The 24,291-nt window shown below is 41.6% G+C and overlaps 1 protein-coding gene across 4 annotated transcripts in view; it reads left to right on the plus strand.

The window, feature by feature from the left end:
* Positions 1 to 7,265: 7,265 nt before the first annotated feature.
* The window catches only part of CSNK1G3 (casein kinase 1 gamma 3), a 105,621-nt gene continuing 88,595 nt past the window's right edge, over positions 7,266 to 24,291 (plus strand). The window contains exon 1 of one of the 4 annotated variants that reach the window (XM_047083911.1): positions 7,266 to 7,683. The gene's annotated coding sequence lies outside the window, so the exon portion shown is untranslated. The remainder of the gene's footprint in view (positions 7,684 to 24,291) is intronic. The other 3 variants (XM_047083917.1, XM_047083923.1, XM_047083930.1) reach the window with 3 other exon arrangements.

The following is a 24,291-nucleotide window of genomic DNA, read 5'->3' on the forward strand; positions in this document are numbered from 1 at the left end:
AAGCAGACAGCTGCACTGAAATACAAAGCTTTAGCAGGGTGTGGCCGGCTTTGTCAATTAGGAGAATATGAGCCTAAGGCCATGGATCCTCACGACAACAGTAAGGCAGAGATTATATTAGGGTGAAGCCAAGGGAGCGAAGCAGGACTGAACCACAGCTCGGAATTCAAGTGTTCATGTGGACACAGAACCGGGCCTCACGAGAAAGGATACAAGTAGGAGACAGCACTGAGCGGAACCAAAAGCCAGGGTCACAGCCTAGTGATCAAGATTCTTCAGTTGCAAACAGTAGAAATGGACTGTGGGGAATGCAGACAAAACAGAGTTGTATGAAAGTTGTATCTATGATTGGGGCCGGGGTGGGGGGGTGGGTCTTACAGAATTGTCAGGAAGCTGGAAGTCCTATTTTGGGCAGAATCCAAAATACTCCGAAGGCTAGGATGTAGAATGTAGGAGCTACGTGGTCAAGGTGCTGCTCTTGGAATGAAGTGTCATTCCAAATATTTTTAGATTCCATGTACCTCCGCTCAAGATTCAAATCTAGGGAGAGAGCATCCATTTGGCATTCTTTAGACAACGTGTTCCCCATTAAGCCTCCCTCACCTAATACCACAGAGCCCCTGGTCAGAGACTACAATGACAGGGAGAAAATTCACCAAAAGTAAATTTGGGGGCTATTTAAGAGAGGGTAAACAGGTGCTGGACAGCCACTATACCATAAATGTCCAAAGATACATGGTAAAATCAAGAGAAATGGGGCCTGAGGCAAATTTAAATAATGTTTTGACTGTAGACACAAAACCCATTGTGTATGTCTTAGACTTTTGAAGCTATGGAACTGCTTGGAGACCTGACATATTCTACTTTTTATTACCGTTCATGTTGGATTAGAAAATACAGTTTCCGGGGCGCCTGGGTGGCGCAGTCGGTTGGGCGTCCGACTTCAGCCAGGTCACGATCTCGCGGTCCGGGAGTTCGAGCCCCGCGTCGGGCTCTGGGCTGATGGCTCAGAGCCTGGAGCCTGTTTCCGATTCTGTGTCTCCCTCTCTCTCTGCCCCTCCCCCGTTCATGCTCTGTCTCTCTCTGTCCAAAAATAAATAAAAACGTTGAAAAAAAAATTAAAAAAAAAAAAGAAAATACAGTTTCCTAAGGGTCACGTGACAGCTAACAATACATATATACTTACTACTTACTCTACGCCAGACACTGTGGCAAGCGCATGACAGATACGTCATCGCATTTAATCTTCCGGTATCAGCGTGATGAAGGAAATACCGACTCACTTTACAGTTGAGCCAACTGAGGTTCAGAAGCCTTAAGTGGTTCAAGGAAGGGAAATGGGAGGAAACTGCAAAGCGGTATAGTCCTACTTATAGGAGGAGGAGAATGAGAACCAAACGGAAGTGAGGCTCTAAGTAGGGTATCCTCCCACATCGATTTTAACTTCTGTTGACCCTGCGACCATGTTCAGTCAGATACGGCAACAATAGCACAATAGGAACAGTGGGAGGATGAAGACATGTCAGGAATTTAGCAATACTGGTTGGTGAAGAGGGGGCTGAATTTAAGACCAAGCATGACAGAGACTAAAGAAACAATTAGACACAGATGCTGACCCAAACGAGGTAGTCCTCTGTTTCCTGTCCAAAGGGCGCATGAAGGTCAGACATGACTTAGACAAGCTTTAGTACCAATGTGGTCTTGTCCAGAAGAAGATTATAGTAAACCAGTAAGCCTAGTCAGTGTGTGGTATTTGGAGAAGTTCATTGGTCTGAGAGTAATCCATCCTAGCAGGACCCTGGCCAGAGACGTAGGGTGTAGTCAGAGCTGGGATTAGAGAACAATTTTCCATGTTGGATGGGGTTCTGGGAAAGTCTATAGTTTCAATTAGAAAGGGACACTAAAGGAGGCGATCAGTGCTATGGACTGGGAAAATACTGCAGGGGAAAACAGAGAGGGAAGGGGCATAGTTACCCAGAGTAGCACTCTGCTTCTTCAGCCAGAGGACTGCATGATTCTCATGGGTGAGGGCTGATGAGACACTCAGTCTTGGTCAGATTTGGCTCATGCAGTGGGATCTTGGAAAATATAGTTGTGGGGAGAAAAAGAATACCAAGGGATGGAAAATGGAGCAGGGGCCAATCATTACAACCATCTCTAAACCTTAGATTCACATATTACCCAGAGTTCAAGCTGTTCTTAAAACCAATACAAAAAAAAAAAAAAAAATCACAGCTTTAGCTAACTCTTCCATTTATCACAAAACATTCTTCAGATAGCCACAGTTGCTCACAAGCTGCCAAAATTCAGCCCTACTAATGGAAAAACACAAAAATTAAATTGCCTAGCTAGAGATTTAGCCATTCTTTTTGGCAAGACTCTTTTATACTTTTCATGGTGTTTATAGCGTTTCTCTACACACAGTTTTCTTTATTGAAGCTCTTTTTCTCAAGAATGTATTCTTTCCCTCTTTGAAGGTTTAAAATTGTTTGTCTACCAGTTGTCTTCCTTAACAAATGTCCTAACCTTCAATTTCTCTTTTATTTATAGATGGCATACTCTCTACGTAGAAAGTATTCCTTTGAGGATTGGTATGCCCTGAATTGTGTCCTCCTCCCCGAAATTCATATGTTGCTGCCCTACCCTCTAATATGATGATATTTAGAGAAGAGGTTTTTTGGAAATACCTAGGTTTAATTGAGGTCATGAAGGTGGGGGCCTCATGATGGGATTAGTGTCCTTTTAAGAAGAGCTAGAGAGAGCGTGAGAGAGAGATCCTGTGCATTGAAGAAAGTCTGTAAGAACATACAGTGAGAAGGCGGCCAGCCATCTGACAGCCAGGAAGAGAGCTTTCAGCAGAATCTGACCATGTTAGCACCCTGATATCACTCTTCTGGCCCCCAGAACTGTGAGCAAATAAATTTCCGTTGTTGAAGCCCCCCAATCTATGATATTTTGTTTTGTGAGCCTGAGCTAAAACAAGGAGTCTTAACAATGTGATTTTTATTACACATTACTTAAGATTATTATTATAAAACACAACAAAACCTTTCAGAGAAGTTTTGTGATTCTGTACCTGGTTGTTGTCTGTGACTGGCTTTCTCCCAGCATCTTTCCTTGCCCTCCCCTTGACTGCAGGCTTGACTGGGAAAAGGTTAGTTTCCTGGTCTTAGTAGAATACGTTGCTGTGCTCCAGGGCTCTGACTGTTATGACAACGTCTCATTTTGCATCCCTCTTGTTTCTACTTGAGCATTTACTTTTTCTTGATTACATCTTTCTTCCAGGTAGTTTACCTTAACGATAAAAATGAAAAGGAAAGACATAGTTTGGCAATTTCTCAAGTCCTAGCCTCTGTCAGTCAGCAAATCACCATTTTAGGTTTACCATTACAGTTAAATAAAATATTTGCCAGAAGACAATGAAGGCTTCTTGTTTTCATTTTGAAAAGTTTTCGTAAATATCTTAATCTCATGATTTTATATTTAAATATATTTACTTATTACATCATCTTGGGCAAGCTAATTAACCTCTCTGCGACCATCATTCCTCACTCCTAACAGGAAAAAATAATAGCAGCTGCTATATTACTTGACAGGGTTGTTGTCAGAATCAGACAGAATGATTACAAGGAATTTGTACAAATGTCTCCTGTTACATTGTTAGCTGGGAAATATCTGCCTGTATTTAACTCAGCCACATTGGCCACACAGTTGATACACTGCACCAGACTAGAGGGCTAGGTTCATCTTTGGTGCGCTTTTGTATTTGGGGGTTATTTCTTGATGAATTTCTGCAAAACAAGTTTGGCTGAGGAGGGCAGTTTAATAGTATGAACAAGGTGTGTAGGATGGAAATGATTATGGTACAAATCTCTACGCTAATGCTCTCATAATCCTCAATGGTGTGCTAGGAACTTGGAATTATCAAGTTTCTCTTTCGACAAAATGCTTTCTTTCCAGGTCCTACAAACGCGTTGCCTGAGAGAATGTAGGTATATTTTGCGGAGAGTAAAGCTGGCCACTTCCACTTTTTGTAAGCAGTAAGACTTCAAGTGGAAGCAAGAAGGAAATGGAATTGTTTTCCTGCTTAAAACTCTCATTGAAGACCTTATTTCGACACTCTCCACGGGTGTGTGTGTGTCAGCGGGGCTACTAGGTATGCACAGGTGTGAGAAGGGGAGAAAGAGAAGAATCAGAACATGGAAGGGAGACACTGGAATATTCACACTGTCTCAGACGTGAAATTAAAGGCCCCCAGAAAATTTCATTTTCTTTTTCTCCTTTCCTCAAACATCCACTTGATAAATCCCCCTTTTTTCCCCCTAAGAAATTCCTAAGAAATATATGGGTAAAACTTCTGTTGGCTCTTTTCTCCTGTTTTTCACAGTAATCTTTATGGTTGTTACATGTCTAAACAGTGGAACAAATATTTACTTGTATCAACAGAGGTACACATTCAAAAGGATAAAGTTCTGGGGAAAAAATGTGACACTGCTTTGGAAACACGTAAAATATTAATAGAACATAAGTATCTGAAGAGTGGCAATGCTAGGGAACATAAAAATTAATTGTCGTTGATGTATCATACAGCAGATGAAAAACTGTGATGTCTGTTTATGTTGAGACATTATGCTGCAAAACAAAGTTTTGGTAGAGATACCTGTGGTTTTTTTCTGTCATTAACATAAGCTATTTTCACACTAGCAAAATTTTGTTACAATAGAATGATATGGCCGTCTCATCGGCTTCCTACCTAGGTTACTTGCCAATTTTAATCTATAGCAACTTCTAAGCCTAACTGCAACAAAAAAGTCTTTACTGAAGGGTTAAAAAATGTAAATCTGCATTCCTATTCACATCTAGACATGTGATTTGATCATATATTCATATACCTGTATTTCCTTTTTATTTTTTTATTTAAAAAAAATTTTTTTTTCAACGTTTTTTATTTATTTTTGGGACAGAGAGAGACAGAGCATGAACAGGGGAGGGGCAGAGAGAGAGGGAGACACAGAATCGGAAACAGGCTCCAGGCTCCGAGCCATCAGCCCAGAGCCCGACACGGGGCTCGAACTCACGGACCGCGAGATCGTGACCTGGCTGAAGTCGGACGCTTAACCGACTGCGCCACCCAGGCACCCCCTGTATTTCCTTTTTAAAAAAATATTTATTTTTGGGAGAGTGCAAGTGGGGGAGGGGTAGGGAGAGGGGGACAGAGGATCCAAAGCCAGCCCTGAGCCGAGGCCAGCAAGCCAGATGTGGGGTTTGGACTCACAAACCACGAGATCATGACACTGAGCTGAAATCGGAGCTGAAGTTAGATGCTCAACCCACTGATCCACCCAGGTGCCCCCATATACATGTGTTTCTTTTCTTTCTTTCCTTTTCTTTCTTTTTTTTTTTTTTTTTAGCGTTTATTATTGAGAGACAGAGCATGAGCATGGGAGGGGCACAGATAGGAGGAGACACAGAATCTGAAGCAGGCTCCAGGCTCTGAGCTGTCAGCACAGAGCCTGATATGGGGCTCAAACCCACGGACTGTAGCTGAAGTCCACACCCAACGGACTGAGCCACCCAGGCGCCCCCATATACATGTGTTTCTTAAGCATTTCTTAGAACTTTGAGGGGTGGGTAGGAGGTATTCTTGATCTAAACTGAGCTTTTTGAGGCAGAGTAGAAAACGGTTTGTTAGTTGCCGATTACAATGTTTGGAGTTCCCTGTATTGCAGACGTTTTTTTTTTCCCCCTTTATTGGAGATAGGGTTAGGTTAACTTTTGTTTCCTGTCTGGTATTGGACCCTGGCAAAGATCAGAAACCTTGGGATATTCAATCTGATGAGGCAAATTATTCTCAAGTCTGATCATGCAAAAATCTTAGTTGCTTCTGAGTCTCTAATAAAATGATGGTGGTCTGGTAAACACAGAAGCAGGGCTCTTATCAGTACCAAGTGATAGCCAGTTCTTCACCTCCAGTTTAGGAAAGAGTGTGAGGAGAGTGGTAATAAATCAATAAAAATCGATTGTAACAGAAAACAAAAACAGCCTCTTTCCGTAGAATTACGCCTGTGAAGTTTACACATTAACCTTATCATCAGGTAGGGAGGGTATCATCAGGTAAGGTAGGGAGGGAGAATATTTTCATTATTTTAAAGCGCATTGGTTTCACTGGAGACTTTTAAGTTTTTCCTGAGAGTGTGAGACAGAGACTCAAGCGTCATGACACAGAGTGCATCAAAACATAAAACTGTTTGATACATGAATTTTTAAACAGCGCCCAGGCTATGAGTTTTCTTCATGCACACCTTAATGCTTGTCTTTTGAAAGAACTTGAAACGTAAGTAGTATTAGGTAATCGCTAACAATTAAAAAGCTGTATTTTCAGAGTCCTCTGCAAATGCCTTCACGGCGAATCCATTTCCGTAGCGGTCTTTCAAAGTGGCATTATCTTCATCCCACTTAACCAGCTGTGAGAGAGAGAGAGAGAGAGAGAGAGAGAGAGAGAGAGAATGGCATCCTCTGCGTTTTCCGTGTGGGCACATTGGACTGGGAAGTGGAGTTAGAAAACACCGGTTCCAGTCTGTGTTCGACAACTCGACGACCTGAGGGATGTTTGGCCTCCCGAAACTTCAGAAGGTTCCCTTGAGACACTGAGATGGTAAGGATCACGTTATACACGACCTGAGCCCACCAACGGAGTTCTCTACAGGCAGCAGCTGGGATGCAGACGTGAGCCACAATTCCCATCTCCAAGCAGCCGCATCCCTGCCACAGCACTGGGGTTATAACAAAGTGTATGTTGGGGGGGGGATGTCAACCCAGTGAGGTCACTCCTTTAGGCCAGGGCCCCCAAATTCTGCACCTGGAGGGCTGTGCCCTGCAAAGCCTCACCAACCCGACTTGGCACAATGGCGCCCTTAGGCTCTTTGCTCACCCAAGCCGCGGAATTTTTAGCAGCTCTCCTTAATCACGGGAGCCTTTTTCTCCCAGTTCTCCCCAGAGACCTCGTCAAGCCTCTCCTCCTCTGGCCTCGCCCAGGGAAACGTACCCGTATCCACTATTACTCCACATTCCCCCTCACGCACCGCTCGTGCGGAGGTGGGGGAATGGAGGAGTGGCTTGGCTTTTATACGCCTTGCCAGCCAATGAACGTGCCGCCGTTCTTCCGGTCGGCGAGCCGGCCAATCCGAACAGGCCGGTGTAATCTTCGGCTCTACTCGGCTCTTTTCGCTGATGCGGGAGCTTGGGGGCCACCGCCGCTAGAGAGACGCTTTCCTTTTTTTATTTTTTTTCCATGTGTTCACTTCCGGGTCCGGCGCCGATCCGGATGCCCGAGGCAGAAGGATGTTTGACCTCCGGATAACCGAGGCGCCGCTGTGCATTCATTCCCGGCTGCATCGGTGGCGACAGCAGCGACCCGGGCGGCGACTCTCCGGCCAGAGGCGGCGGTAGGAGGCACCGGCAGTAGTGCGGGGACCGAGTCCGAGCCGAGCTGCGTTCCCTCCCTCGCTCGTTCCTTCCCCCCCTACCTCGCTCGCTCCCTCCCTGCGTGGCTCGCTTTCCTCCTCCGGTCGCCGGCGGGTGTGATGTGCCGCCGCCGCTGCCCCCGCCGCCGCTGACTGACGGAGCAGGGGGCGCCGCCCGCGCCCGGGACCGACCCCGCGAGCTCGCGGCCGCGCCTCTGAGGTAAAGCCCCCTCCGCGGTGGCGCGCGGCCGGCCGGCCCCGGCCCGGCGGCAGCCTCGGCGCGGCCGCGGCTCCCTCCTTCCCGGGTGGGGCTGGGTGGGCTGGGGTCCCGGGCCGGGAGGGCTGGGGGTGCGGCGGGGGCGGCGCCGCGGGCGGGGGCCGCGGAGCAGGGGTGGGCGAGGATCTCGGCGGGCGGAGGGTGGGCGGGAGGGGCCGCGGCCGGGGGTGAGGGCGCGGAGGGCTGGGCGCGCGGGGAGGGGGCCGCGGGCGGCGGGCCGGGCGGGTGCAGAAGTTGCCGAGCGGTGCGGCGCGAGTGGGGACGCGGGGGAGGTGGGCGAGCCGGGAGGAGGCGGGGGCTTCCTCGGGGAGGGGTTTTGAGGTCGCGAGCGCAGCCCCAGCGCTCCCGATTGTGTCCAAGACAATTACCTTCGGAGTGGGGGGTTCGGGAGGGCGGCCGGGCGGGAGGCATCGGGCTGCTGGAAGGTGTCAGGGGCCAGCATTCATTCCAGGGGTAAACTTCCCGTTGGCGTGTTTGTTGGGGGCTGGGGGGGGGGTCCGGGGTTTACCTATTTCATAGAGCTTTCGACTTAGCTCAAAACTTAACCGAGGCATATGTGGGGGGTAACAAAATTTCTCTGCTGGCTGCTGTTACCGTGCTGGTTTGTTTGTTTATCCCACATGCAGGGGAAGTGACACACGGAAGCGTCCACAGCTCCCACATTTCTTTTCTGGGCGGGGGGGTGGTGGTGGTGATGGAGATGTGTGTGTGCTCGTGGGGTGAGGGCAGTTAGGCCTGTGTTAGGATCCTTCCACTTCCCCCAGGGAAGGAGGAAAAGTTAATGGGTGGGAGAGAGCCAGGGAGAGTCTGCGTGGGAGATGGCTACTGTTGCTACACTGTGCGAATTAGTTGTAACTGTTGTAATGAGGACCCAGGCTGGCCAGCAAGTGACCCCTTTTTAACCTTTTGTTTTAGAACGTCGACTTTAATTGGAAAAGTAGAAACCCACTGATTTTTAGTAAGTGAAGAAAATAAGTCAGTATTTATTTCCTGTGCAGTTGCTTCTTGTGAATGACATTTGCCCCCAGAGAGGAGAAGATGTTGAGCTCCATCTAAGGAATACTTAGGATACTTTTTAAAATGGAAAATATCTACTTTTTAAAGCCTTGTATGTATTTGTGAGGAATATTTGCTTTCCCTGTAAATAGAGAGTGGAAGAAAACGCACATTGTAAGAATAAGGCAGGATTAGAAAGATTATGAGGCCCGTTTAAGAAAACGTTTTCCACCAAAAATCAGTTACAGTTTGTGACATTCTTAATAACTTTTTTGGGGGGGGTGGGGTGGAGAGATGTGCTTAGTGTATTTCATAACTATTCCCAAACTTTGATCCAACCGTGTTCTGTATTTTGTATATATTAGCTTTTATAGTTGGACATAAAGTGAAAATTGTATTTATGGGCATTGAAAGAAAGATACCAAATAAACTGCATTGGCATAGATTCTCTGAAGTGTACAGACTCATTTGCTTACAGGGAGCTTGCATTTCTGGAAATGCATCAGGTATTAGTTTTTATTGGAATGGGGACAGAAAGGTTAATTTTAATGTTGATATATATATGAGACATTTGAGGGGAGGGGATCTTAGAAAATGATCGTCTTCAGGGATGATTTATTGTGCTCTTTGCCCTCCTCTGCTATTCATCAATGCAAAAATTAATGTATTATGTAATTATTGACATTTTCATTGTTAGATTTCCAAGCGGTAACCATTAACAAAATCTTCAACACAGGCTGTTCATTTATTCCTTCAACTAAAATGCCTGGGATTAAAATCAAGGAATAGTGAGTTCAACCTGGACCTTAACCATGTACAAAGGACCTTTACTCTGTGGTTAGAATGGAAGAGTGGGTAGACTATGAAGATGAGTCAGACCCTGGAGCTGTCTTAAAGGGAGACTCGGACATGCAGAGATAATTGCAACACAGGACACCTGTGGGATTTATTAGAGGTGCATGGAAGCATGGTGTGTGTGTGTGTGTGTGTGTATGAGAGATGAAGAGATACTAATTTTTGAGTGAGGAATTATGAATGACTTTAGAGCTGCTAACACTCCATTTGGGCATTAAAATATGTTAAGGGACAAAACGGGGGCTTCGTGTATGTGTGTGTGGTTGGGTATTATAGGGCCTGTTGGTCTGGACATGAGGCTCCTGTGCCATGAGGTCTGTGTGGGAGAGGAAGCTGTGAAAATAGGTGGATATCAGGCCATGGAAGTCCAGAATGCCTTATATTTAAAAATGAGTCAGTTTGAGATATAAAGGTCCAAATGTACAGATTTTATGCTTAGAGGAAGTAGGTCGGCAAATAAGGATGGTAAGTTGAAGGAAACAAACTATAACAGAATAATCAAGTTGTTACCATTCCTGCTGATGGGAGGAAAGCAGAAAAGTATGTAATCTAAAACACTTCATACCTGGCTTTGTCCTGTTTCTTTACTTGAACTTGAATATGGGTGTGTCTGGTAATCTGGTAATTGGTTTTATATGAAATGAATCGAGGCTGTGAAAAATGTGCCTTTGGAAGAAATGGGAAGCTCTCTGTTTATTTCTCTATCCCCTCTGTAATCCCCTGCATACTGGCAATAGACTATTATTCTAGTGTAGTTTATAGATTCAGAGATTTTCAGAATGGAACAAGTGGTTGTTTAAATTTCAGAGGGTTTCCCAAAAGGATGTATCAGACTATAGAGGGAATGCTGAAGTATTAAATTTTTTAAGTGTTTATTTTTGAGAGAGAGAGAGCGAGAAAGAGGGAGAGAGAGCGCAAGAGTGAGTGTGGGAGGGCAGAGAGAGAGGGAGAGACAGAATCCAAAGCAGGCTCCAGGCTCTGAGCTGTCGGCCCAAAGCCCAACGCTGGACTCGAACCCGTGAACCATGAGATCATGACCTGAGCTGAAGTCGGGCGCCTGACTGATTGAGCCACCCAGGTACCCCTTGGGAATGCTGAAATATCAAACAACATAGCAAAACACAGGTCATTGGAGAGTTAGATTATTGTTAATACATTCGTAGTGAGATTCATTATGAGTAAACTGAAATGTAAGGAATCTGTGTACAAAGAGAATTGACCATAACAGTGGAATGATAAAATGGGAAATGTCCACAGTTCTGGGTAATATGTATAAGGTTTTTAGTTATCTTAAATATTAAATGGCCCTAAAATAATTTAACCCCTAAATTTATCCCTATCAAAGAAGTGCTTCAAAAAATATTACCCTCACGGTAACAGTATTTAAGTCTTTGTATACTCACAAGGAAAATTGTTTGATGGGTTTTACTAACTATTACCCTCTAGGTTTCCAAAAAGGATTAACATTATAACTGAATCTGTATTGTCTTGAACGTTCCAGTGACAACACTAATACCTGTTAAAATTTATTAAGTGCCTACTTTGTAGAGGGAGTGTATAGATCATACTTTTAAGACAACTCTATTTGTTAGATGGTGTATAACCCTTGTTTTTGACATTAGGAAATGGTCATCCAGAGTTTAGGCAACCTTTTGAAGATCTAACAGAGTGCATATTTAAACCATTTTCTTTTTCTGACTTCAGAGTCTTAAACTCACCGATCTGTTGTTTTTATAATTTTCCATCCTCTTTGTGTTTTCTCGAGTGGTTGGTGCTTAGTGGTATTGATTGGTGTTGTTAGTGTATTTCTGGGTGTCAGTTCTTCAAAATGTAACTTCTTTTTTGGAAATGGCAGTTTTTGAGGTGTCTGTAGTTCTCTAATTATAGAGATTCTATAGGAACAGACAGAATGGTTCTGCCGACAAAAGCTACTTCAGAGTATACTTTAGTGACAGTCTCTAGGACAGAACTGTATTTGGGATTATTAATGTGTAGAATCAAGTGTGTATTATCCATTAATGTGAAGTGAGTTTGGAAAGGCTCTGTATTACTCAGAAAATAAGGAATGAGAGAGAGATGTGAGGACAGATAAGTTTTGCAGACACTTTGGAGCCTGCTATTAGGCATGTTTTTTCTAGCTCCTTGCTCAAAGCTGGGATTTAGAAACCATAAATGTTTGGGTTTCCTCCTATAAGGGGAGCCCAAGAAGGTGTGTGGTGATTTGTCCTTAAACTATAGTAAGTGACTGGTTATATTCTCTCCTGCCAGTCCCTGCCCATCTTTTTTTTAATGAGAAAAGAATTCTTGACAATGATCTTGAAGTGGGTATGTATTTGGTAGAAAAGACACACACTTTGGTCATTTCCTTTACTAATGATAGATGTATCATACAGTTATAACTTAATTTCGTGGAAATCCATAGCTAAGTCATGTCCACATATGCCTAAATCACATCCACATTTGTTTTTACAGCTTTCACTGGAATTAAGTAAAATCTCAGAATAGCCTTTTTCTTTTTTTTTTTTTTTTTAAATTTTTTTTCAACGTTTTAATTTATTTTTGGGACAGAGAGAGACAGAGCATGAACGGGGGAGGGGCAGAGAGAGAGGGAGACACAGAATCTGAAACAGGCTCCAGGCTCCGAGTCATCAGCCCAGAGCCTGATGCGGGGCTCGAACTCACGGACCGCGAGATCGTGACCTGGCTGAAGTCGGATGCTTAACCGACTGCGCCACCCAGGTGCCCCAGAATAGCCTTTTTCTTAAGATACAGATGAGTTGTTAGAAGGTTGATTGGTGGCTAGAATAGGCAGAGACTCTTGGGAACAGCCTACTATTGCAGGAGACTCTCTTAACCCTACCTGTTCAAACCCACTCAGAAGAATTCATTCATTTACTGCTTGATGCCCATGCTACATCGAATGGCAGTAGACTAGGCTCTAGTGTTTTTTGTTAATATTAAAAACATTTTTCTTAATGTTTATTTTTGAAAGAGAGAGGGGCAGGGTGTGAGTGGGGGAGGGGTGGAGAGAGGGAGACATAGAATTTGAAACAGGTTCCAGGCTCTGAGCTGTCAGCACAGAGCTGGATGCGGGGCTCGAACTCATGAACTGTGAGATCCTGACCTGAGCTGAAGTTGGCCGCTTAACCAACTGAGCCACCCAGGTGCCCCTTTTTAAATATGTTTTTAATGTTTTATTATTTTGACAGAGAGAGGGTGTGAGTGGAAGAAGGGGAGGACCAGAGAGAGAGAGTGAGAGAGAGAGAGAAAATGAATCCCAAGCAGGCTCCATGCTGTCAGTGCAGAGGCCTGATGCAGGGCTTGATCCCATGAACCATGAGATCATGTCCTGAGCCAGACCAAGAGCCGAATGCTCTACCAACTGAGCCACCCAGGTGCCCCTCTTTAGTTTGCTTATGAACTTTGCTTCCTTTCCTTTTTTTAAAAAAAAAATTTAATGTTTATTTTTTGAGAGAGACAGACAGACAGACAGAGTGCATGCGTTGGAGGGGCAGAGAATGAAGGAGACACAAAATTCAAAGCAGGCTCCAGGCTCCTTGCTGTCAGCACAGAGTCCAACACAGGGCTTGAACCCACGAACCATGAGATCCTGACCTGAGTCAAAGTTGGATGCTTAACTGACTAAGCCACCCAGGCACCCCTGTTTTTGAACTTTTAATCCCACTAGTTATTTTATACTTACCAAGAATTATTTGTGTTTGCACCCAACAAGTTGTTGATGGCAGTTTTACTTGATGTCTTAATTACGTAGTTTGATGAAACATTGTTCAGTGAACTTTGGAGGCAAAAGTTATAGGAGAATGTAGGTGTGGGTAAGAACTTTTTAAACAATTAGGGGAAAAAACCCTAAAAATCTCGAAAAAATTCTATAACAAGATTGCTTTTAAGCTTTGTGAGATGTCTTTCTATGTTTACAAAACAGAAACTGGAAATCACATTTATAGTAGGTGTGGTTTTCTCAAGAAAGACAAAATAGAACTGCAGTCTGTACATCCATCCATACTTGAAGGAAAGGCCTTGGCCTTCTATTAAAAGATTGTCTTGGGAATGTACATTTTTATATTTTATTTGCCATAAAATGTTTAAGATGTAGATTTTTTATGATCCCCTTTTTAACTTAGGAGCTCTTGGTTAATATATTAAGGAGGGTATCTGCTTCTATTATATCATCTAGCTTATGCTCTCTCTTAGAGATTGATTTAATAGCATCCTCTTTTTTTTTTTTTTTTTAATTTTTTTTTTTTTTCAACGTTTATTTATTTTTGGGACAGAGAGATACAGAGCATGAACGGGGGAGGGGCAGAGAGAGAGGGAGACACAGCATCGGAAACAGGCTCCAGGCTCTGAGCCATCAGCCCAGAGCCCGACGCGGGGCTCGAACTCACGGACCGCGAGATCGTGACCTGGCTGAAGTCGGACGCTTAACCGACTGCGCCACCCAGGCGCCCCTAGCATCCTCTTATAAAAAAGAAAGAAATTCTCGTATTCCTTGCTGTATTCATTCAGACCTCAGGGTAAATTGTTTAATTATGTAGTCAGGTGATCAAGCTGCAGTTCTCTCATATTTCCCTATATGGTCCCTGATCTGATTTCGTATTCTTCCTTTCTGTTTTTATGTAGAGAGGAGCCTTCTTAGAATCCCAACATCTGCTCAGCCTGTGTAGGGACTGCTGGAGTGAATTGGTAGAGGAAGTTGTCCCTTGGAAGAGGAAATGCCATACCCTTGAGGTGTAGCAGGAGCCCTTGAGCTTGTTACAAAGCATGCTGGCTGGCCTAGCAGCTTAGAATAGCTGTCCTCCTGTCTTGTCTAGCTCAGCTCAAGTAAAAAGGAAAACTTTTAGGTATAAGAAAGGAGGTCCAGGTTGGGGAGGAAAAGACAAATGGGGTAGACTGTTTATCTTGGTGTTGCCTCATTATACTGCCTGAATTGCAGTAGGTAGTTTCTGATATGGAACATTGAAATACTGAGGTAGGAGTTTTTCAGAGCTTTGGTCTGCCTCTCAGTGATTTTTTTGGCTCTGCTCTTCTCTTTGTGTTGGATTCATCCTCAGGGTGGTAGCAAGATCACATCTAGACATGCATTGGCCAGGAAATGTTTTGCACAAGCTCACCAGCATACTTTTCCTTTCATGTTTTATTGACCAGAATTAGGTCATGTGTACTTCCTCGCCAGTCATGACAAAGGGAATGGGGTTATCATGGCTGGCTTCTGCTAATCAGGATATATCCCCTGCCATAGGGAATGGGGTCACATTTTCCTGAGTTACATGGTGAGGGGCGGATGTTTATATATTTTTTAATTTTCTTTTAATGTTTATTTTTGAGAGAGAGAGAGAGAGAGAGAGAGCGCACGAGCGGGCCGGGGAGGGGCAGAGAGAAAGAGACACAGAATCTGAAGCAGGCTCCAGGCTCTGAGCTGTCAGCACAGAGCTCAACGTGGGGCTCAAACTAACAAACTGTGAGATCATGATCTGAGCTGAAGTTGGACGCTTAACCGCCTAAGCCACCCAGGTGCTCCAAAGGGTGGATATTTTTAAAAGTTGTGGGAAAGAAGAACATGGAAGCAAATGGATCTGTTAAAGAGGCAATCAATAGTGACCACTGCATCTACTTGTTTTGAGAATGAAAATAAATAATGCATATAAATGCACTTTGAACTTTAAAGGGTTGTACAAATGTAACGGATGAAAGATTAGAGAGCTGCTTCTATGTTGCTATCTTAAATATGCTCAGGTATGAATATTTTAGGAGCTAAAACACTGTTAGTTTTCATATTGACTAACTTTGAGTCAATAAAATCAGTTATCTAAGTTGTAACATTGTACCTTTTTTCCCTGGAACTCATAAAATTATTATAACTTTAAATTAAAATTTGTACCTGTGAACTTATTTAGAAATTTTTTTTCTGAGTCGCTGCCCTCTCTCCTCTCCAAAAATTGCACATTGCCCAGGCTTTTGATCTCATCGCATTTCTTTAGTCACACCTAGAGGACAGTAGGTACCTTGGGGAAATGGGAGTTTATCAGTAAGAGGAAGGGTTCGACTTGAATCATGGAATCATAGTAAGATAGGAGGAAAGGATAGTTTTTACCCATCTTGAGAAACGCAAAAAAAAAAAAAAAAAAAAAAATTGGTGGGGGCATGGGGAGGATGGGGAGGCAGGGGCAAATCACAGAATTTTGGAATTGAAATGTAATGAATCCTGGGACGGTTTGAGTGAAATGCTCAAGTCACATGCCTGGTGGGTGGACTCTTCTATGCTGCTTGCTGGTGAGGTGTTCTTTCTGACCCAAGAGGTGGGACGCCATGAAAACATTTGTCTGCTTTGCAGTTTTGTTTGGGACCATGGGCTAGTTCTGGAAAGCAGTCAGCCAGCTGCTGTTAGTACAGATATATGTTTCCAGGCTTTGGAAAATTTTAGCTAGAGGATTTTTTTTTAAATAAAGCAAACAGAGATTTTTAAATCTTCCCTGAAGCACAGCAACACAGACACACACACACAGGCACACACAGACACACACACACACACACACACACACACAGAAACACACACACACACACACACACAAGGTAACCTCCAAACTGGCCTGCTTAAATAAAAATGCAGAAGTAGAATAACTTATATATTTTTAAGTTCAAGAAAGTTGTTATCTTAAAGGTTTCTGTTTCTGTAATATATATAGAGTGTGTGTATGTGTGTATTGTACATGTATATTGAGATATGTGTATGTATATATGAAGGATTTTGACCGTTGTAATTCTGGTCATTGTAATTGTTGCAGTTATGAATATACAGAGTAAATCCATCCATTCTCTGCAAGGATATTTATGTTAATGGCAGTTATTTATGAATAGTTACATTTAGGGTGATTTTAATTTTTATACTCTTTATGTGTCTCTGTATTGTTTGGATTTTCTGCTATATATATTTTTGGATATTTCTGCTATATATTATAGCAGATGGCATTATTTTTGCCATCAGGAAAAATAGTAATTTTTTTTTTTGAGGAGGAGGTAAAAAATAGAATCCTGGGGTAGGATGTTTTCCACCAACTTAGATTTTAACATATGATTTTGCTTTTATTGTATATTATCTTGAATGAAGTGTGCCTGGAATGTACTGATACTTTGCTTTTAGAATTGTACTTATTCAAATTTTTTACCTTAAAATTATAAGTTGAATTTGGCCACGTAATACCTTTTGTGATGCAAGTGAATAGTATAAAAGCAGACTTCTGAATATTTTGTAATTATTAATTGTGTTACCTATTTTTTTAGCTTGTTTAAATTTCAGGTGGTATACTTGGCATTGATTTAGAGTATGTTGTATTAGAGTCAGAGTTGAAGTCACAGTTTCCTTTAGTAAAAAGGGAAGTGAAAATGTTTTTTTCCCCATATAGCCAGTCTATGTCATGTTTGTTTTCTATTTTTGTGAAATACTTATAGTCTAGCAATGAATATTTTCAAATGGTAGGCAAATATAGCAGGTAATGTCATAGGCTGAGAAGAGAGAAAATTCCTGGTATTCCACTAGTTTTATGGTGTGCAAATACATGCCTACAAGAGCTTTTAGCAAAATCCTCATTTGAAGAGCAGACGTTAATTAGTATTGTTTTGGAGGTGGAAGTAGTACATGTCAGTTGTTGGCGACATTTTTAAATACTGGTGTTTGTAGATGCAGATTTTTATAAGATTTTTTAATACGATTTTAATATTATTTTATGTGCTTTTATTCTAGAGATATGAAAACAATATGAATCGAAAATATACATCTTACAGATGTGGAATCTTGTAATAGCAATATTCATTTAAAAATGGTAGATTATTTACTGGGTTCTTCTTTCACGTGAGTGTCAGGGCATATTGTGGCTCATATTCCATTATACATTGGGGTTCTGAAAATATTTGTACTTAATGAAATATCAAAATGTAATCAGCTCTTCGAAATCATTCCTTTGATTTTGATTTATTTTCTGATAATCTGTTAAGGTTGGTAACTGACATGTGTACTGTATGTATGTATATTGTATGCTATGCTATTTATACACATTCCAGTTACCAGCTACTAATGGACTGACTGAAAACTAAAATCCTGATTGTTGGGAATGACAATATGAGATAAGTCGAAGTGAATTTTACTATATGCACTTGTTTAAAATTTTCCAATTGAAAATCAGTAATTTTTTTTTTTCTGTGACCGAGGAAATGAGGAGAAAAATGGATAGTTTTAAAGATAATGCTTGCAGCCTTTGCTGTAGGGAGTATTACCACTGAGTTAAAAATAAGAGAGGTGAGCCTGGGTGGCTCAAGTTGGTTAAGCATCCGATTTCTGCTCAGGTCATGATCTCACAGCTCCTGAGCCCCGTTTTGGGCTCTGGGCTGACAGCTCAGAGCCTGGACCCTGCTTCGGATTCTGTGTCTCCCTTGCTCTCTGCCCTTCCCCCACCTATGCTGTCTCTCTCTCTCTCAAAAATAAACATTATAAAAATTTTTTTTAAAAATAAGAGAAAGCATTTGTGGAAGAGGCAGTGTATACCAGTGGCTCTCAGCCCTGACTTCACATTAACATTTTCTGGGAACCTTAAAATGGTAGATACTGGGCTTTTCTCCCTGCTAATTGATATCTGAATCTGGGGAGTGGGGCCAGGACATAGTTACATTTTAGGTTACTACAGGTGATTCCAGTGTGCTGCAGGGTTTGAAAATGACTGCTTTCTCCTTGTCTTTATACATATCTCTTAGCTCTTAAATTTCAAGTTCCCTTTTTAATTGGGATAGGGGTGTGAAAGTGAGACAAGAAATGCACAGACAACATTTGCAAGAGGACCAGGTTAATAGCAACTTCTCTTTATAGTTTCATACCCAGAATCCTTAGGGATGCCATTGTATTCATTGCTTATTAGCAATTGTTGCTAAGTCCAGCAGCAAAATTAGAGGATTTTTAAAGTTTGGAAAATTTGTTAAAGGGAGATTTATCAAGAATAATTTAAGGCATCATCTCAGATGCCCCTGAAAATGTTAAGAAACCTAAGTGAGAAAAACAGTCTAATTTTTAAAGTTATGTAAAGTATAAGAAGGCAAGAACTGTTGCTCATCAAAGATGTGTTAGTTTTAGCATATATTTATAATATCATTGAGTTGTATTTTTCCTGGGGCATCAGGATGGAAGAGGTCTTAATAGTTTAGTGTAGCTGCACTTCTGCTTTACTCTCTTTCATACCCTTGTTGATGAGGAATATGTGTGTTCCCCCAAGTGGAAACAGTTTACTTCAGTAACAGTATATTGTGTATGTAGTATGTTGTCTGTATTGTATATAGTCCGTAACTGTGTACATATAAATGCACTATGATGATAGGGTTTTCTGGTTATTGTATCTTGTCATTTATGACATATCAGGGTCCTTTTTTGTGACTCATTTGCTGCAGCTTCCTAGGTGACAGACCCCTTTACCAGTTATAGCCTTTTGTGGCAAAATGAGAACAAGCCGTTTTATAATGAATTCATTATGTTAAATTCCATTCAAAGAACATGGCTTTCGTGGTGGCAAAATTGGATTTAGCAGTTCCTCTGTAAATTTAAGGGTTAGATATTTTGTAAACTGCCCTAGTAGGAGAATTTGTGATAAAGAAATTTAAGAGTGGGGGTGCCTGGGTGGCTCAGTCGCTTAAGCATGTGACTTCAGCTCAGGTCATAATCTCATAGTTTGTGAGTTTGAGCCCTGCATCGGGCTTTCTGCTGTCAACATGGAGCCCACTTCAGATCCTCTGTTATCATCTCTCTCTGCTCCTCCCCACCTTTTCTCTTTCAAAAAAAAAAAAAAAAAAAATTAGGAGTGGATAGAGTATATAGGACATGTTCTGTGTGAACCTGAAGAAGACTTGTAGAATTATTTTGTGTTCACCAAAATTCCACAAGAAAACCAGCACATGACAGTGAGGTTACCAGTAACATTTTGTATATACAGTTAGTAATTGAGTAATGGCTACCATTCTAGGGGACCGTAATTTCGTATCAACTATTCTAACATCCAGAGTGCTTTGAAAACCAAAAATATTTTCTTGTATGTTTGGCACAAATTGTGTTTTTTTCCGTGAAACTTGTTTTGAACTGTTGTGTCTCTTTTTCATGAATTTGTAGGTTTCAGTGCAGAAATAGTTAAGTGTCTGATTATAATGTTCTGTCCTGTATCATCCCGGCCTTTGCACAGAATATATGGTGCATACACATGTATCACCCTTCAGACGCCCCTAGAATTCAGAATTCCCAATCACGTTTGACTGCAAGAACTTTGGAAAAGGGCCTGTGGAACTGTATTAATTTGTTTCCACTTCTTGCTTCTTGATAGAACCTACTCAGTATTTCATTCCTCTGAAATGGACTTTCAGTAAGTTGCTAGTAAATTTCTCTCGCTCTTCTCCTCTTATAAATCTATACATACCAAGAGGCACTTTATTTTAATTCATGTTTGTTTAACGTTGTTGGAAGCTTTTCTGTTTTTTTGGCACTGAGTTATTAACCCTGGTCCTGTGGGCCCCAGTGTGGTCCCAGAAGCATTGTGTAATTAGGATGCTTGGGATGGAAAATGTTTCTGGTAACTGGCATAGCTGAGTATTCATCACACACTCTTTTTAGTCCTTGGGGTTATGTAATTTTACCTCTGCCTGGTAACTTCATGCCAAAGCACCTGCAGGCAGCCCTCTTTTTACATATCTTGGCTTCCTTTTTCATAACAGAAAGAAGCAGGGGTGTGGTTGTAATGCCTCTGTTTTAGTTTCCTTAAACTTCCTTAATTTGTTTTTAAGACCTCACTGCAAAAATCTATATACTTAACTCGGGCTTTTTGCCCCCCAGCATCTTTACTAGTTTTTTTCTTTTCTCTCCTTTTCTTTATTATTTCACCCTCCCTGCACCCTTGAAAAGAATACTTCTCAACAAGAGAAGTTCATGATTATGGTATTGTGAATTAGGGAAAGTTCCCTTCTGGTGGGAAGGTGACAGCTGTGCATATCTGGTAGTTCCCTGGAGAGGACCTTACTGTGGGGGAGTGATGACTGCACTGCTGGACGGTATTCTGTGGACATGGTCTTTGCCTGCTTTCCCTCCCTAAACATCGAGGGGTGATTGGGTAGTGACCACTCTGGTGCATGCGCTTTTAGCTGTGTTTCTGAGTTCACCAAGATAGTAGGCATTTTAAGGTGTAGATCCTAATGGGAGATACAGAACTTACAGAACTTATGTACCCTTGCTGTGTGCTCTGAAAGCACTATAATTCTCATGTTCATATCATACTTTATGTTATTATTTGTTTAAGCTGTGTGATGTGGCAGGGATTGTGATTGTCTTGGGTGCCATTTGACTTCCAGTTTTGGCACATGATAGGCCTCTTGTGATTGCTCTTTTGTTGAATGAATGGATTGGTCATTTTATCTTTTTTATTAGGGAGATTTAACATGGAAGAACCTTGATTAAATGCCTCCAGAGGCACCGTGCTCACTCCAAACCACTTTAGTCTGAATCATCAGAGTTGTATGAGGGATACATTGGTTCTCCTTTAAGTAAAGCAACAAACACAAGCATCTGACTTTGTTACTCAGGCTTAAAAGTAGAGAAATACTTTATAGAAAGGTTTTCTTTTTTTTTTTTTTAAATGGTGGAAGTTGACATTAAATGCATTTATGGGCTACTTGGAAAACTTAAAGGAAGTATTCAATTTTTTGAGCATTTCACTTAATTCTGATTTTTTCCTAAGGTATTTTTTATATTAGATACAGTTTTTTCTTTCTCTTTTTAAAAATGTTTATTTATTGGGGCTCCTCGGTGGCTCAGTCCGTTGAATGTCCAACTTCGGCTCAGGTCATGGTCTCATGGTTCATGGGTTCGAGCCCTGCGTCGGGCTCTGTGGTGACAGCTCAGAGCCGGGAGCCTGCTTCAGATTCTGTGTCTCCGTCTCTCTCTCTGCCCCTCCCTCTCTTGCACTCTGTCTCTCTCTCTCAAAAATAAATAAACATTAAAAAAATTGATAAATAAAATGTTGATTTATTATTGAGAGAGAGAGCCAGTGTGCGTGTTGGGGGGAGGGGTAGCAAGACCAGGAAACAGACTTTCAAGCAGGTTCCTCGCTGTCATTGCAGAGCCTAACGTGGGGCTCCCTCTTACAAGCCTTGAGCTCATTATCTGAGCCCAAATCTAGAGTCGGCCCTTTAACCAACTGAACCACCCAGGCACCCCTGTTTCTCCTGTTCTTAAATTTTTGCACGCTAAATTCACTGCCCCTATAATTGATGCACAAAACAATTCCATTAGCCCAAAATATTCCCTCTTGCTGCCCCACTTGTAGTCAACTCCTTTCCCCACTCCCAGCCGCTAGCAATCCCTGGTCTCTTCTTGGTGTCTTTAACTTTGACTTTGTCAGAATGGCCTGTGGTACGTAGCCTTTTGAAGCTAGCTTCTTCCACTTCGTATGGTGTATTTGAGATTCATCCGTGGTGAAGCCTGTGTCATTTTTTTTTGCTGTTGGTCAGTATTCCCTCATGTGGATGTACCTCAGCATGTTTATCCATTCACTGTGCGAAGCGTTAAGTTTCCTGATTTTGGAAGTTAGGAATAAAGCTGCCCCAAACACCCGTGTGCAGTTTTTTGTTTTTGTTTTTTTTTTTCGTTTTGGTGAATTTAAGTTTTCATTTCATTTGGTAAATTTCTAGGGTTGGAATTGTTGGGTCATAAGTGAAGTGTGTGTGTTTGTGTAACTGTATTAGAAACTGCCACAATTTTCCTAAGCAGCTGTATACCATTTTGCATTCCCACCAGAATATAGACGAGTTCTAGTAATAAGCAATTCCTAAAATAAAAAATTGCCATATTGAATTATTTTTTAGTAATTAGCTTGTGAATTCGGTTGCATACCAGAAGATCATGACAATAACATAGTTTTGAACGTGATATTTTTATTGCTGTAAACCTATCAGATAGATAGTGATTGGGGTGGGGGAGTTCAGTTTCTAGGGAATGCAGGCTTCATTATGTTTTGGAACTTTTCTTTCTTGCTCAGGTAAGAGAGCCCCGATCTCCGTAAGAAACACTAGACCTTAACCCTGGTGTTCCTATTGGGGCCTAAGTGTCTTTAAATTCTGTGTCTCTCTCTTCAGGCTTTTTCCCTTAATTTTGAGAAGGATTCTCTTGGTTGGGTCTGGGCTGAAACAAATCCTTAGTCTGGAGAAGTGGTAGTTTAAGATTTTCTATCACTTGTTGCATGTTTCATTCTAGAATTGTGTAAAAGTTGACTTGGTTGTTCATGATTTACTGTCAGTTACAACGTTAAGTTCTTGCTATGATGAAAATTGACACTATTAGCTTCCGAAATAAAATTCTCAAACGTTGATTCCCTTGAATGAACCTTTTAATTTTGTGACCTTTGCCTACATGAGGCTGTTACTTGTAATTATATTTTTCTAAATTAGGAAATTGGTGCTATAGTCAGGAAGAAAAATATAATTTCATTATGAGAACTACATATGAAACAGCTACTGACTTTTCTGAAGTACTTTCTCATTTATCTGCCATTATTAGTCACTGGCCTGTTAGACCAATTAGAAGATTGAATTTATACTAAAATGTTTTCTTTTAGTATTTTTTCAAGCGGTAACCTTTTCAAGTACACTCCTCAGTGTTTTCTAAACATACTCAGATCTTGCTGAGTCAGGGTTCTCATTTTGCACATCATCTAGTGTGCTGTTATGCATAGACTGTGAATTTATTGAGGTGTATAAAGTTGTCTTCTTGGTTCTCTGTCATGTTTTGACTAGTCACTTCAATTTTTCTTTTTATGTTTGATTTCTAATAATAAACTGATCAGGATTATTTTAAAATTAAGGTAAAATATAGTTTAGGGGCTCTTTTTGTTTAATGAGCAGAGTACACATTTTGTGACCTCCTTTAAGTAATTTTTTTTCCTCTGGTTCATAGCTCTGTTTTGGAGAGTTGAAATCACAGTATAAATGGCCTTTGATTTGTGAGGTGTTACTCTCCTTATAGTACCTCTTAGAGCTATAAATTGCCTGCCTGTCCATACCTTTTTCTTTCCTTCTCTCCTTGAAAAAGACGTGATCTTAGAAATTAACATTCGTGACCTTGCAAGAGGTAGTTTCTCTGTTCGTTCATTCATTCATTCATTCATTCACTCACTCATTTCTGCAGTAGGCCTTTAACAAATGTCTGCTCTGTATTATGTGTTATATTAGACAATGGGGAGACTGAGTTGCATAAAATCTCCTTCCGTTGAGGACATCAGATTAAAAAATGGGTTGTCTCAAAGTTGAATAGTAAAAACATTGCATCTTGTCTTTCCTTTAAATTGGTTGTAAGATGTAGAGGTTTCATCAGTTCTCTTCTTCCATCAGGAAGCTCAAAGGTTGTCTTTCTTTTTGTGAAGTTAGCAGCAATTGGTACTTTCGTACTTCCATTAGTTCATTAGGAGTTGCATAATGATGGTATTTGAATTCTGTCATTTCTTACTCTTTAGATGGGAATGTATTTAAAGAGAATATTCTCCTCATCAGTTAGGGCTGATCCTCATGATTAACAGATTCTATATTTTCAGTTTTCTGTCCTTGCTAACATTTATTTGTAACCCTCAAATCCACATTCTTGGTGCTTTTCCAGGCATTCACGGATATTCACAT

The sequence above is a fragment of the Lynx rufus genome, unplaced genomic scaffold, assembly GCF_022079265.1.
Source record: "Lynx rufus isolate CCGP_SWC_20201006 ecotype Redwood Valley unplaced genomic scaffold, mLynRuf1.p SCAF_1, whole genome shotgun sequence".
NCBI classification, from domain to species: Eukaryota; Metazoa; Chordata; class Mammalia; order Carnivora; family Felidae; genus Lynx; species Lynx rufus.